General features: G+C 34.8%; 1 protein-coding gene and 1 pseudogene across 4 annotated transcripts in view; one reads left to right on the top strand and one right to left on the bottom strand.

The window, feature by feature from the left end:
• ASCC3 (activating signal cointegrator 1 complex subunit 3) overlaps positions 1-13359 on the top strand; it is a 340635-nt gene that overhangs the window by 78837 nt on the left and 248439 nt on the right. The window lies entirely within an intron of this gene.
• On the bottom strand, positions 10071-10883 carry LOC116868121 (annotated as a pseudogene).

Below are 13359 nucleotides of genomic sequence, written 5' to 3'. Positions count from 1 at the left end.
TAAGCTAGTAGAAGTAACTTAAAGGTTAAACTCAGAGTTGAAACCAGTTATTACCATAAATATCAGCCAAGAATCTGAAAATGACATTTTCTTTGTAGGATTCAACAGAATTTGACAGAGACTGTTGTGCTTCTGTTTTATTACCCTGATTAGAAGTGCAGCTGTTGGTTGGAAGGCAGGTCTCACAGTTTGGACCAGAGTGACTGTAATACTAAATAAATAATGGTAACTTATATTTTTAAGCTATACTACTTATACTGATATCCTGGAGGGATATTTAGGTACACGTCATTATGAGTTCATCTCCCTTGTGAAAATAATGTTTTAACTAAATAGAAAATACCAGATTCTTAACCGTCAACTTCACTTCTGCTTTTTATGCCTCTGAAGTTTGTGTACTTAATTATGATACTGGTTTTGTGAAATCAGCCCTGTCTTATTATGGTAATGACAAGGAAACCAAATCTACCCAAATCAAACCCATAACTGAGTTCTCTTTTCTGTCCTGGAGTGCACTGGAAATGTGACTGTTGGCTCAGCATTTCGGTGTCACTTCAGAGAGATATCTGACATGATAAATTGTCAGATTTATGTGTGCTGAGAAGACACCCAAATATGCCATTTCAAGAGTTTATCAGTGGAGCTTATGGGCAGCCAGGGTTTTGGGAATTTTAAAATTCCCTCTTGAGAACTTTTTCTTTGGTTCTCCTTAGCATTCAAGCCTTCAGTCATCTTAGGAACAAGGAAACTAACTTCCCCTTCCAAGAAGAGGTGAGTGCACCTCTCTGACTCCCACTGTACCTTAAGTTCTCATTCAGTGTAGTATTACCGTTGTTTTTTTGTCCTTGTTATTTTTTTCTCTTCAAAAACATTAATAGCTTCTTATTTGTCATTTTGTCATCGTGTAGTGGAGTATTTTTAGACGACTCATCTATTTAGTTGGGTTTATTTTTTATTGTTTTTATTATGCTTCTTAGATGGACTATTTTCAGTATGAACAAATTTTCAGAAATTGATACTAAGAGCATATTAAGTATTTCCAGTTACTATTTTAGTGATATAAATGCATTCAGTTAAATAACATGAAAGGATTATGAATTATGCATTATAATTTTCTGATGGCTTTTTGTCATATGTAATAACTTACCTGATTTTCACAAAATCTTATAATCTCACTTCTTTCAAAGATTTAATAGTAGATTACTCTCCTGAGGCCTTTTGTTGTTAAGATTTAATTTCCTCTACCCAGATTGTCTGGTTCAAAATGAATTATTATGAAATATTAAGATAGACGACTCTTCAGTAAAGAGAAACTGGCCATAGACTGTCATTCTTTTCTCTTTATAATTAGCAGAATTCAGTAATTCTTCAGTGTGTTTTCAGGTGGAAGTACAAGTTGGAAATTTGGTGTTTGGTAAAGATGTTGGACTCTTTTTATGAGATAATGAAAAAGGGTGACTCAGTTAATTTGTATTAACATAAAAAAATTACATATTTCTATCTATAAACAAATTATGTTATTTTTAATGCATTAAGACAGTACAGAGCACATCTTCCTTTTTTTGTTTATTGTTAAGATAAATTGCACTTAAATAAAGGAATTTTTGTGAGGCTGAGTATAAAATCTGTTCACTACCAAAAAAAGCAGTATCTAAAATATAATATTAACATTTATAAAACAGAAAGTGAAAGTTCTTTTATAATCCCAACTCCTGTGGAGCAGTTTGATATATATCTTCCTGTAATTTTTTTATATATTAACAAATATTTAATTATGTTAATGTTCTGTGGTATGCTTTTTTTTTCCTTTCTTTTGGATACAGTTTCCTATAAGCACAAATATCTTCTTCATTCAGTTTGACTACTGTAGTTCATGAAGAATGTAACATGAGTTAATTATCCCAATCCATTGTTTGTGGACATTCAACTTATATCTATTTTTTCTTGTAAATGTCGTTTTAGCCAATGTCTTTGTGCTTATTTCCTGGCATTTTTGTTCAGTTAATTTAAGTTGGATAAATTTTTTGAAGTGGGATTTTTAGGTTAAATATCTGCAAATTTATTAACGTTAACCATTTATAAGTAATGTATATAATGCAGTTGAAGATATATTACCAAGAATAATCATTTTTTTGAAAATTGTAAACACTTGGTTTAATAAAAATTCTATTTGCCTTTATTCAGTTATTAGTATGGTCAGTATGTTCATTGAGTTTGCATTTTTATTTTTATAAAATTAGGTTACTTTGTTAAAAATTAGCATAAGAAATAAAAGTGTAAAGTAATGAAATCAGGAAGCCTTATAAGTTTGTAACTGGGATTTTTTTTTTTAAATCATTTTTTTTAATTTATTTTCAGCATAACAGTATTCATTGTTTTTGTACCACACCCAGTGCTCCATGCATTCTATGCCCTCTCTAATACCCACCACCTGGTTCCCCCAACCTCCCACCCCCCACCTCTTCAAACCCTTCAGATTGTTTTTCAGAGTCCATAGTCTCTCATTGTTCGCCTCCCCTTCCAATTTACCCCAACTCCCTTCTCCTAACTCCCCATGTCCTCCATGCTATTTGTTATGTTCCACAAATAAGTGAAACCATATGATAATTGACTCTCTCTGCTTGACTTATTTCACTCAGCATAATCTCTTCCAGTCCCGTCCATGTTGCTACAAAAGTTGGGTATTCATCCTTTCTGTTGGAGGCATAATGCTCCATAGTGTATATGGACCACATCTTCCTTATACATTCGTCCATTGAAGGGCATCTTGGTTCTTTCCACAGTTTGGCGACCGTGGCTATTGCTGCTATAAACATTGGGGTACAGATGGCCCTTCTTTTCACTACATCTGTATCTTTGGGGTAAATACCCAGTAGTGCATTTGCAGGGTCATAGGGAAGTTCTATTTTTAATTTCTTGAGGAATCTCCACACTGTTCTCCAAAGAGGCTGCACCAACTTGCATTCCCACCAACAGTGTAAGAGGGTTCCCCTTTCTCCACATCCCCTCCAACACATTTGTTTCCTGTCTTGCTAATTTTGGCCATTCTAACTGGTATAAGGTGATATCTCAATGTGGTTTTAATTTGAATCTCCCTGATGGCTAGTGATGATGAACATTTTTTCATGTGTCTGATAGCCATTTGTATGTCTTCATTGGAGAAGCGTCTGTTCATATCTTCTGCCCATTTTTTGATATGATATCTGTTTTGTGTGTGTTGAGTTTGAGGAGTTCTTTATAGATCCTGGATATCAATCTTTTGTCTGTACTGTCATTTGCAAATATCTTCTCCCATTCTGTGGGTTGCCTCTTTGTTTTGTTGACTGTTTCCTTTGCTGTGCAGAAGCTTTTGATTTTGATGAAGTCCCAAAAGTTTATTTTGGCTTTTGTTTTAACTGGGATTTTTAAATTTGGATTTTGGTATTAGATACATGAGTTCCAGTCTTTGCTCTGCTTGCTGCCTACTGGCCATTTATCCTTGGGCAGATTCTTCAAACCTGCTTTGCCCAGTGTCTCCATCTTCAAAATAAGGAGGGCACTTATAGTGATGAGCACTGTATTTAAGTGATAAAGTCACTAAAGTCTACACCTGAAACTAATATTACATTGTATGTTAAAAAACTGAAAATTAAGTAAAAACTTGAAGAAATGTAAAAAATAAAATAAAATAAGGTCTTTTTATAAATGCCTATGTCATAATGTTTCTTTGGGTATTAAATGAAGTAATCCCCTTAAAGTATTTAAAACAAAGCCTCGTATGTATTATGTGCTCAATAGAAATGCTAGCTATTACTATTATTAAATGGATTAGTGAACAATTATCAACTTAAATAATAAAGAATATATTATCTTATGTATTTGTAATCCAAGATCATTGAAGATAACATTTTAGTATTTGTGTTATATCATGTTAGTTTATTGATCTTGACATAGATCATCTAGTTTGGGATTGGCATATTCAGTGAAATAGTATGTCAAGTCTTCTCTCTCTTTTTTTTAATTTCTTTTTTAAAGTTAGGGTATGGAGGTGTGTAGTAGTTTATTTGGGGACCTAGTAACAGGTTCCTTGTAGTTCAGATTTACCTGGTGCAACATGAGTTGTTGAGGACAGAGAAAAAATCCTCACAGCTTGAGACTTGGTAGTTAGTGTTCAGTATACATTGCATGAATGGGAGAATGCAGTTTAGATGATGGCAGGAATATAGTTTAAGTTCTGCGTTTAATGACATATATGATTCTGTGATGAAACCATAGAGTCTTGGGTGAGGCCACAGGTCTAATGTATCAGGTATTGGAGGTAAGAAGAATCTGCTGTTCTTCTATTCCTAAACTTCTCAGAGATACCTTTGAGCAGCTAGGTGTATTCAGATCAAAAATAGAATGTCAGGGAGGAGAGTGAGTGGAGGAATACATGATTTAAAATAATTTGAAGGGTCTTCAGAAGAGTAATTCAATTTATCTTTTTGTCTCTGAAGGGTAAAATTATAGGAATAATGAGAAAAACTTTTTAATATGAAATGTTTTTGAAATACTTAAGAACTCATTTAGGATTCTCTATTTAATTAGATACTTCTTCGTTTTTTAAAGAAGTACTTGTATCTCTTTTTGTGTCTCTTTTGCATAGGTATTATCATGTTTCAAAAACTGGAAACTTATAAATAGTGCAAAGTCTCCTATTCTATCTCTGTTCTTCATCTGCCCAGATCCCTACTTCCTTCTTTAATAACCACTATGTTTAGAATTTATGTATTCATCTTGAATCTTTAAAAACAACTAAATATAGATTCTTATTCTCTTCCTCCCACCCCCGCCAAATTTGAACAAAAAATAGCATATTAAATGCTGTTCTGCACCTTACTTTTTTCACATAATGAGATATTTCCAGAATAGGAAATGTTCCTGTTCTGCAGAGGGGTTTTCTTTTTTCTTCACAGAGTTTTTTTCTGGCCTCATAGAATTCCATTGTATTGATGTGCCATAATTTATTCACTTTAGTACTCTATTGATGACATTTGGTACCATAGGTAATTTTGTGATGAGTAATCTTACAAGTGCACCATTTTCTATGTGTGCAAGTATGCTTTTTTTTTTTAAAGTGAAATTGCTAACCCCAAGATTATATACATTTGTGAGAGAAAGATTGCTGTGTTCCCAAAATGAAATATCATACTTTGAAAGAATGTGTTTGTGTTTGTTGGAAAGTGTTTATCTATAACATTGATTTTCAAACTATTATTTCTTTTTTTTTTTTTTAGTTTTTTAAAATTTTATTTATTTATTTGACAGAGAGAGAGAGAGAGAGAGAGAGAGAGATCACAAGTAGGCAGAGAGAGAGGAGAAGCAGGCTCCCTTCTGAGCAAAGAGCCCAATGCGGGACTTGATCTCAGGACCCTGAGATCATGACCTGAGCCAAAGGCAGAGGCTTAACCCACTGAGCCACCCAGGTGCCCCTATTATTTCATACTTTGATTCAGTCACCCAAACACAAAAACTTTATGTAACAGTATTTGCCCTTATATATGATATGCTGCACTATATTTTTTCTTTCCTATTCTTTCAAAATGCTGATTACCATCCACTAAATTGATTTTATAACCCACTAGTGGAAGGTAACCTCTTGTTATACACTGACCAGAGTTTAGTTGACCAACTTTGTTATATGTGGTAGGAGTCCCTAGTTGCAGTCTCCTAAGAACTCCCTACAATTTTTTTGCAGCTAAAATGAAATAAACATAGTTTTTACTGATTTTTAGAAAGTCTCTCAGAAATGATATTTTATTATCTTTGGACTCAGATGTTATGATATTTTAAAATAATAGCATGTATAGCATATGTTGCTGTATCTACATAAAATATATAAATATGTAAAAATATAGGTATAAGAATTTATCTTGGATTGGGTATAAATCAGCTAAGCAGTTTCTTGAGGATAAATTATTTCTTGAGGATAAACAGTAAAGATAGAATGTTAAATATTCCTGGCCATAATTTTTATGTTCTATGACATGCTAAGTATTTGATTATTTTTAGGGTTTCTAATACCATCTTAGTGCCAAGAAGGTTTTAAAACTGTAAAAGTATGTTTCAAAACACTGCCTTTTTTTCCCCCCAGAACAAATGTAACAGGGACTGATGTCCAAGGTAACATCTAGTTTCGCTGGAAGCTGCAGTGAATGAATGTAGAAAAAAAAATAGTTTGGCTAGGATATATGATATCTGATAGAAAACATGTATCACACTTAAATAATGTTAGCAGAATAATATATACCCAGCTCCTGTTCTGGAGTTAGTCATTGTGCTTAACATGGAGTGTCTTAAGTATTGCTTGATTTATGAAAATTCATCAGTGATGCAGCTCACAGATGATAATTGGTTTAATTAGAATGACTCAGCTGAAGCAAGTACAGGAAAGAAAAATCATTGAATATTTTCTTTGTGCTAAGTACTATGGTAGGTATTAGGAGGATGAAGATGAAAAACATAATTCCCAACCCTTAGTACACTCATTTTTTTTTAAAGATTTTTTTTTTCTTTCAGAGAGAGAGAGAGAGAACACAAGCAGGAGGGGCCAAGGGAGAGAGAGAATCTTAAGCAGACTTCGTGCTGACCTTGTAGCCCAACACGGGGCTTGATCTCAGGACCCTGAGATCATGACCTGAGTTAGACACTTAACCTACTGTGCCCCCCAGGCACCCTAGTAGTCTCATATTCTAAAGGGAAATAACTCCTTATATTTATCATTTAGCACTTAAGAGACTGTAAGTAATTTTTGTTTGATCAGGTGAAGTTTTGTCAAGCTTTAATAAAGGTAAGTAATAAGGCTTCAGTCGGGACCAGTTTAGTATATTAGTATATGGTGCATGCTTAGACCTAACTGTTGTACTGTTGTTGACTTTGGGTTGGAAAATAGAAATAAGTATTATGTGTATGTGTGTGTGTGTGTATATATATATATATATACATATATATATACATACATATATACTTATATACATATAAGAAATAAGTATTAGTGATTTAGTCATTGTTGGAAAAGAAGATTAATTCTAGTCTTTAAGGCATGGAACAAATGATTACTCATTTTTTTTTGTTTGTTTGTTTCTTTGCTTACTAAGGATGACCTTATTAAGAATGAGAGGTCAGATAAAACTAATGTTCTTTATGTTCCCAGAAGCATCCTCGATAATAGTTCATCTGAGTTCCATGACCCTCAGATTATGGCAGGGTCTTTGAGACCATCTTAGGATTTTGTATGCTGTCCTAAGAGTCTTTCCCATTATTCATTCTGTTATGTTATGACAATATATTTATCAGGTTTAAAATATTATATAAGTTAGCTGGGTGCTTTCTAGAGCTGCACTGTTTTATACAGTAGCCACTAGCTACATGTGCTGTTGAACAGTCTTGAAAGAGGTAGGGATGGAAGGATAGGCAAAATAGGTGAAAGGGATTAAGAGGTACATACTTCCAGTTATATAAAATAAGTAAGTCACAGGGGTGAAAAGTACAACATAGGGAACACAGTAAGAGTATAATAATTTGTACAGTGACAGATGGTGACTACACATATCATGGTCAGCATGTTGTAATGTATAGAATTATCAAATCAGTATGTTGTACACCTGAAACTACTAATATGCTATGTCAACTATATTTCATTTAAAAAAACTTAAAACAAATAAAAGAAATATGGCTGGTCTGGATTGAGATATGCTTTAAGTGTAAAATATACTTACTGCTCAGATTTGTTATGTAAAAAGAATAATTTTTATTATGTATTGAAAAGATATTTTAAATATATTAGGTCAAATAAAATTTTTATGAAATTGATTTCAATTTTTAAAACCTTTTTGAATGTTTCTTCTAGAAAGTTAAAATTTACATGCATGGTTTACATTTCCTTTTTAAATTTTTTAAAATTTTTTTAAATTTTTTTAAAATTTTATTATTTATTTAACAAACAGAGATCACAAGCAGGCAGAGAGGCAGGCAGAGAGAGAGGGAGAAGCAGGCTCCCTGCTGAGCAGAGAGCCTGATGCAGGGCTGGATCCCAGGACCCCTGGATCATGACCTGAGCCAAAGGCAGAGGCTTTAACCCACTGAGCCACCCAGGCGCCCTTAAATTTTTATTACTGAAGGATAATGTGACATTTTATTTTAGGTCTGCTACTAATGTGTAACCTTGGGAAAGTCAGTGTAACTCTCTGATAATGAGTTGTTTTTTTTTTAAACATTTTATTTATTTGAAAGAGAGAACAAATAAATGGGAAAGAGGGGTAAAGGGGAGGAAGAAGCAGGCTGAGCAGGGAGCCTGACATGGGGTTTGATCCAGGAACTCTGGGATCATGGCCTAAGCCGAAGGCAGATGCTTAACCAGCTGAGCCAGCCAGGCGTCCCCTGAAAATGAGTTTCTTAAAAAAAAAAAAAAAAAATCCTTGACTTTTCCATTGACCTCCAAAGTCAGATGCAATTGCCAGTTTGAAATTTCTATTTGGACATATAATAAGTTCTTAAAATGTAGTGTTTTTTTCTTTTCCTCTCTTAGTCTGTCTTTTTAATCTTCCTTATATAGCATCAGTAGAACTGCCATCTATCTACTTAAGGGAAAAAGGTTGTCTTTGATTTATGTCTCTTTTTTTTAACCCACTCTCACATTTAAGTTGTTATCAAATCCTATTAGCTGTACCTCAAAAATGTAGTCTGTATCCTCCTACCTCACTTTCCATTCCAGCATCACCCTCCACCTGTACTACCAGCATAGTTGTCTACAATTTCCTAATCTGTTCTTCACATAGTAGCCAAGTAGGCCTTTAAAAAATACATTTGTCATTCCTTACTTGAAATCATGCAGAGAACTTCTCTTGTATTACTAATAAAAATCCAAGCTCTTTACCAAGACCTATGGTTTCTCCATGACTCCTATCTCCCTTTCCTCTTAATACCCTCTTCCTCTGTATTACACTGTTCGTTGAAAGGGAAGTATATGTGAAATGACCTCTAAAGGCCATGGGAGCCCTAAGACTGAAGATAAAGGCTGACAAGTCCAGCTTGACAAGAAATGGCTTATTAAGGGGATTTAGAGGTATAAGTGTATCTTGGGCAGCTGCAAGAGGAGTAGATCTCTACAATCCCATTTCCCTTAACACTTGCTTTTATAGTCCTAGAGACTGGGAGTCCATACTGGGGGGACAATCCAAGAGGAGACTGTTTAAGAATAAGTGTGTGTCATAGTCAGATCTCTGGGGGCATGTCCTGATGTTATGTCCCAAGGGCATACTTAACGTGTGGTTAACTAAAAGAAAAAGATGTTGGAGGGGCAGGAAGCTGTGCTCTAGAAGTTTTAGGTCATGGAACCCTCATAGTGACAGATTTGTCCAAAATGGCATTAGTTTGGTTCACATTTATACCATGTATTAAAAATTAATTCATATCAGTGTTTGAAATAATCTGAATGTGTATTTTCTCTCTAATATCTTTATTACAAGTTGTGTAACTACCTTTTTGACCATTTAAATAATAAATAAATGTAGTAAGTAAATAAATGTAGCACAATAAATATTTGCCAAGTGAGCAGATGATAATCCCAGCCATGAATGGGTGAGATTTTCTTTAATATGTCCTATTAAGAAGGCCAATCTGCATGGTTAGAATACCCCATAATAAAGTTTTCAATACCATGTAAAAGCTCTTCTAGGAGAGGAAAGATACAGCTGTAGTCTGATGAAAGGTTTCTAAATATCTTACAATGAAAAATATATAATGTGCCTTAAATATTTTATACACTGAAATTTTATGTACAAGAGGCTTAACAAGAAAATAAGGCATCACAGACTATGGCTGAAAGAAGTTTTGAGTGGTGTAAGAGACCTGATATTGTATTAGTAAAATTCCAAACAATTTATTATCAACACTAAAAACATCATAAAGTGTACATAAAGTGATAAACCTTTACAGTAGACATCAAGACAAGGCAACAGTGCAAGTTTACACATGTTACTGAAGGCAAAGAGTAAGAGCAAAAGAGAACTCCAGTTGAAATGTTGAGTTTGTTCCTACAGGCTCCTCTTGATTTAAACACTCAGGACACACTGAATGAAATCATCATATAGGGGAAATTTACAACACCTTGTGGAGCAGTATCCCATCTTAGAAAGCTGTCTGTTAGAGCTTGCAGTTTGATGCAGCAGGTGATGTAGTCATTGAAGGTGATCTTGAAATTGGTGCTGTATCAGTTTGCTGTTGAAGTCCTGGCTTGGGAACTCGATTGAAATCCCACTGTGATCAGGGCCTTCTGCACTTCCTGAGGATCTACTCTTCCACTCCAGTCACTGTCAAAACTGATGAACTGTTGTGTCCGGGCATTCAGAACAGCCCAGAGTTTTGTTGCTGTTGTTGTTGTTGTTTTAAAGATTTTATTTATTTATTTGACAGAGAGAGAGAGATCACAAGTAAGCAGAGAGGGAGACAGAGAGTGAGGAAGGGAAGTAGGCACCCTGCCTATCAAAGAGCCGGATGTGGGGCTCTATCCCAGGACCCCGGGATCGTGACCCGAGCCGAAGGCAGAGGCTTTAAACCACTGAGCCACCCAGGTGCCCCCAGCCCAGAGTTCTTTACATTCACTGAAACCCATTGTGCCTGACCTGTCTCTAGCCAGCATTGAAATCATAAGCCGACACGTCTCCATGTATCCTCCAGCAGTGCCTGTGTCGGGTATCTCTGCAGTTCAGCAGCGTCTATTTGCTTATCTTGTCCAGCTACAGCAGCAAAGTAAGATACAGCGGATCCTGAGCTTGTCTGGGAAATGTAGGCCCTCCGGGACCCCCTCCATACCTACCTGGGTAGTACCTGCTGATAGCACCAGAGTGGCCTGGGTACACCATGGTGCAAACTCTGCCACCTCCCTCACTTGTAACAGTATTTTAAGAATTCTTCTGCAATGTTCTATTGAAATGAGTGTAGAGTCTTATTAATGGGCAAAATAAATCATCGTATAATATTAAACAGTAAATTTGGTGGTTTGTTTTCGAAACTAGAGAAACTGAGTTCAGGTCCCATCTTTTCCACAATTTATTAGCAGTGTGGACTGGAGTGAGTTATTTAACTTTCGGGACCTCAGCTTCCTGTGCTGATTCCTTCACATTGTCTTTCCGAAAAAAGACCTTTAGAGGTAAGGGGTTTCTGTGGCAGTCTGGTCTTCATAGTCTGGTCATGGCTTACTTTTTTTTTTTTTTTTTTTTTTTTAATCTTCATCATCTCTGCTATTCTATCCTTCCTTATCCTTTACACAACTGCAGTTGACCATTGTACAACTGGAGGTTGGGGCACCAACCTGCCATGCAGTCAAATCTGCATATAGCTTTTGACTCCCCCAAAACTTAACTACTAAGAGGCTACTATTGACCAGAAGCCTTACTAATGACATAAATAGTTCATTAAAACATATTCTGTATGTTGTATGTATTATATACTTTATTCATCCAATAAAGTATGCTAGGGAAAAGGAAACATTAAGAAAATCATGTGAAAGAGAAAATACATTTACAGTACTGTGCTATAAAAAAAATCTGTGTATAAGTGGATCTGTACAGCTCAATACTTTTTCCAGAGTTATCTGTACTAATTTTTAGCTAGTTCCAGGTGTGTTTTTTTTTTTTTTAAGATTTTATTTATTTGAGATAGAGTGCATCCGCTCAAGAGAAAGCAAGTACTCCCTTTTGTATGTACATGTACTTTTTTTCCTCTTGGATAAAACCTAGAAGTGATATGGCCAGATCATATGTTAATTGTGTTTAACTTTTAAAAAATTACCAAATTATTTTCCAAAGTGATTGTACTATTTTTACATTCCTACCAGCCATAGGTATGAGTGCCAGTTTCTCCATATCCTCACCAACACTGGCAGTGGGCAGTTTTTAAAATTTTAGCCATTTTAATAGACATGTAATGTTATCTCATTGTGCTTTTAACTTTGATTCTCCTAATAACTAATAATGTTGAGCATATTTTTGTTGTGCTGCCATCCAGATATTTTCTTTGGTGAATTGAATGTTCAAATCTTTTGCCCATTTTAAAAATTATATTTTTTGTTTTCTTACTGTTGTGTTCAGAGAATCCTTTATATATTCTGGATATAAGTCCATTACCAGATGTATGCTTCACAAAGATTATCTTCCATGTTGGCTTCTTTAATTTTTTTTTTTTTAAAGATTTTGTTTATTTTACAGAGAGAGATCACAAGCAGGCAGAGAGGCAGGCAGAGAGAGAGAGAGGAGGAAGCAGGCTCCCCGCTGAGCAGAGAGCCCGATGCGGGGCTCGATCCCAAGACCCTGCGATCATGACCTGAGCTGAAGGCAGAGGCTTTAATCCACTGAGCCACCCAGGCGCCCCTTCTTTCATTTTCTTAGTAATGTCTTAAAGATTATGTTTTCTTTTTCATTTTGCTTAAGTTGAGCTTATCAATTTGTTCATTTATAGGTTATGGTATATTTAAGACATCTTGGCCTAACTCAAGTAACTTTTCATGTCATCTGCATGGTCAAATTTATTGGCATAAAGTTGCTTATTAATATTACCTATTTTTTCAATATATGTAGCATCTGTAATGATGTCACTATTCTCATTCTTGATGTCAGTAACTTCCTGCCTTCTCTCTTTTATTTCTGATCAGTCTGGCTAGAGATTAATCAGTTTACTTGGCTAACTCAAAGAATGAGCTTTTCTGTTTTCCATTTTGTTGATATCTACTTCAATCCTTACTATTTATTTCATTCTGCTTACTTTGGTTTTAATTTTCCTTTTTTTATTTTGGAAGGTGAAGATATCCACTTAAACTTTTCTTCTTTTTTCATATCAGTGGTTGGTGCTATATATTCCTCCCTAAGTATTTCTTCAGCAGCATCCACAAATTCTAGTATGTTGAGCTTTCTCTTTCCCTCAGTTAAGAATACTCACTAATTTCCTATTGATTTTTTCATTCATCCATGGGTTATTTAGCAAGTGTGTTATTTAATTTCAAATATTTGAATATTTCCTGAGGATACTTTTGTTAAGGATTTCTGATTTCATTCCTTTGTGATCAGATGACATACTTCGTATGGATTAGTTTTTAATTTATTGAGACTTGTTTTATGGCCGAGAATATAGTATATTTTTTAAATGTTTTACAAACACTTGAAGAGAATTTGTATTCTACTGTTGTTAGATGAATAAATGTTGGTAGGTCAATTGGTTCATAGTGCTATTCAAATCTGCTTATAACCTTGTCGATTTTCATGCCTACTTGTTCTGTCAAGTGTTGGGAGGGATATTGAATTCATTTGCATGTCTTGAGTTTTTGCTTCTTACACTTTAAAGATCTGT

The sequence above is a fragment of the Lontra canadensis genome, unplaced genomic scaffold (genome assembly GCF_010015895.1).
Source record: "Lontra canadensis isolate GAN:19392208 unplaced genomic scaffold, GSC_riverotter_1.0 scaffold14, whole genome shotgun sequence".
Taxonomy (NCBI): Eukaryota; Metazoa; Chordata; class Mammalia; order Carnivora; family Mustelidae; genus Lontra; species Lontra canadensis.
The sequence above is the reverse complement of the archived record's forward strand: the minus strand, read 5'-3'. Positions and strand labels throughout refer to the sequence as shown.